Here is a 3176-nt window from a genome sequence, read left to right on the forward strand (position 1 = left end):
CTTCCCGACGTGTACTGAGGGTGGCGTCCCTCTACCCACGCCGAGTCGACGTTCATTACACAAATTATTGGCATGAACATTAATATTTCTCGCATTCGCGCTTGAAACTCTAAAGACTGGACGGGTTTATTATTTAGAGGAACGGAATATTATTATTTAACTATTTAAGAATAGTAAAGATATAAGGGAGAGGAATTAATGTCTCCCCATAGCATTCATTGATGACGTTACCTCTATCGCGAGGTAGACGTTTTGATTCTAAAGCTCTATTCGGCTTTTAGTTAGAGAACCATTCGTCTGCAATCAGTTGCCATACAGAATGCTTTAATTATGGAGAATCGTATTTAATTCTCACACAAATTGTATATAATGTGTTTTACTGTAAAGAAATCTGACGCAATACTGGCGTCAGGTGACGTGAGAATTCTAGCCTAATGCACAGATGAATTATTAGTACATGAGAATTCTACGAGTTGTTACTTTTACTTACTACAATATTAATATGGTTAGTAATAAGTAATGAGAATACAACAATGCTGCATTCGATGTGGGAAATATCCAACAGGTGTAGTCTTGGTGGTGGTTTTAGTCCTGGTTGTGGTCTTAGTCCTGGTGGTAGTCTTAATCCTGGTGGTGGTTGTAATCCTGGTGGTGTCTACATGACTACAACCACCACCAGGTGGTTGTAGTCATGGTGGTTGTAGTCCTGGTGGTGGTTGTATTTCTGATGGTGGTTGTAGTCGTAGTGGTGGTTGTAGTCGTGGTGGTGGTCGTAGTTCTGGTGGTGGTGTAAGTCCAGGTGGTGGTCCTAGTCCTATTGGTGGGTATAGACCTAGTGGTAGTTGTAGTCCTGGTTCTAGTCGTGGTGGTGGTTGTAGTCGTGGTGGTGTTCTTAGTCCTGGTGGTGGGTGAATTCTTGGTGATGGTCGTAATCCTGGTGATGGTCGTAGTCCATGTAGTGGTCATAGTCCAGGTGCTGGTTGTAATCCTGGTGGTGGTCGTAGTCCTAGTGGTGGTCGTAGTCCTGGTGGTGGTCGTAGTCCTGGTTGTGGTCGAAGTCCTTGTGGTGGTGTTAGTTCTGGTGTGGGTGTAGTCCTGGTGGTGGTCGTAGTCCTGGTGGTAGTCGTTGTCATGATGGTCGTAGTCCTGGAGTTGATTGTACTCCTGGTGGTGGTTGTAGAACTGGTGGTGGTTGTAGTCCTGGTGGTGGGCGTAGTTCTAGTGGTGGTTGTAGACCTGGTGGTGATTGTAGTCATGTTGGTGGTTGTAGACCTGTTGTTGGTTGCAGTCGTGGTGGTGGTTGTAGTCCTGGTGGAGGTCTTAGTCCTGGGTGATGGGTGTAGTCTTGGTGATGGTCGTAATCCTGGTGGTGGTTGTAGTGCTGGTGGTGGTTGTAGTCCTGGTGGTGGTCCTTGGCCTGATGGTGGTTGTAGTCCTGGTGGTGGTCTTAATCCTGGTGGTGGTTGTAATCCTGTTGGTTGTCCTAGTCCTGATGGTGGTTGTAGTCCTGGAGGTGGGTGTAGTCCTGGTGGTGGTCGTAGTCCTGGTGGTGGGTGTAGTCCTGGAGGAGGTCTTAGTCCAGGTGGTGGTTGTAGTCCAGGTGAGGGTTGTAGTCCTGGTGGTGGTGGTAGTCCTGGTGGTGGTGTTAGTTCTAGTGGTGGTCCTAGTCCTAGTGGTTGTTGTATACCTAGTGGTGGTTGTAGTCCTGGTGGTGGTCGTAGTCCTTGTGGTGTTCGTAGTCCTGGTGGTGGTCGTGGTCCTGGTGGTGGTCTTAACCCTGGTGGTGGTTGTAATCCTGTTGGTGGTTGTAGTCCTGGTAGTGGTCGTAGTCCTGGTGGTGGTGTTAGTTCTAGTGGTGGTCCTAGTCCTAGTGGTTGTTGTATACCTAGTGGTGGTTGTAGTCCTGGTGGTGGTCGTAGTCCTTGTGGTGTTCGTAGTCCTGGTGGTGGTCGTGGTCCTGGTGGTGGTCTTAACCCTGGTGGTGGTTGTAATCCTGTTGGTGGTTGTAGTCCTGGTGGTGGTCGTAGTCCTGATGGTGGTTGTAGTCCTGGTGGTGGCTATAATCCTGGTGGTGGTCCTAGTCCTGGTGGTGGTCTTATTCATGGTGGTGGTCTTATTCTTGATGGTGGTCCTAGTACTGGTGGTGGTTGTAGTCGTCGTGGTGGTTGTAGTCCTGGTGGTGGTCGTTGTCATAGTGGTGGTCGTAGTCCTGGTGGTGGTCGAAGTCATGGTGAAGGTCGTAGTCCTAGTGGTGGTTGTAGTCCTCGTGGTCGTTGTAGACCTGGTGGTGGTTGTAGCCATGTTGGTGGTTGTAGAGCTGTTGGTGGTTGTAGTCCTTGGTGTGGTCGTAGTCATGGTGGTGGTCGTAATCCTGGTGGTGATTGTTGTCCTGGTGGTGGTTGTAGTCCTGGTGGTGGTCCTAGTCCTGATGGTGGTTGTAGTCCTGGTGGTGGTTGTAGTCCTGGTTGTGGTCGTAGTCCTGGTGGTGGTCTTAATCCTGGTGGTGGTTGTAATCCTGGTGGTGGTTGTAGTCCTGGTGGTGGTTATGTTCCTGATGGTGGTTGTAGTCGTGGTGGTGGTTGTAGTCGTGGTGGTGTTCTTAGTCCTGGTGGTGGTTGTAGTCCTGGTTTGGGTTGTAGTCCTGGTGGTGGTCGTAGTCCTGGTGGTGGTGCTAGTCCTGGTGGTGGTCATAGTCCTGGTGGTGGTCATAGTCCAGGCGGTGGTTGTAATCCTGGTGAGGGTTGTATTCCTGGTTGTGGTCGTAGTCCTGGTGGTGGTTGTAGTCGTAGTGGTAGTTGTAGTCGTGGTGGTGTTCCTAGTCCTGGTGATGGTCGTAATCCTGGTGTTGGTCGTAGTCCATGTGGTGGTTGTAATCTTGGTGAGGGTTGTAGTCCTAGTTATGGTCTTGGTCCTGGTGGTGGTTGTAGTCGTGGTGGTGGTTGTAGTTCTGGTGGTGGTCGTAGTCCTGGTGGTGGTTGTAATCCTGGTGGTGGTCGAAGTCCTTGTGGTGGTGTTAGTTCTGGTGGTGGTTGTAGTCCTGGTGGTGGTCGTAGTCCTGGTGGTAGTCGTTGTCATTGTGGTCGTAGTCCTGGTGGTTGTTGTAGTCCTGGTGGTGGTTGTAGAACTGGTGGTGGTCGTAGTTCTGGTGGTGGTTGTAGTCATGGTGGTGGTTGTAG

This window comes from Procambarus clarkii, chromosome 31, assembly GCF_040958095.1.
Source record: "Procambarus clarkii isolate CNS0578487 chromosome 31, FALCON_Pclarkii_2.0, whole genome shotgun sequence".
In the NCBI taxonomy this organism is placed as follows: domain Eukaryota; kingdom Metazoa; phylum Arthropoda; class Malacostraca; order Decapoda; family Cambaridae; genus Procambarus; species Procambarus clarkii.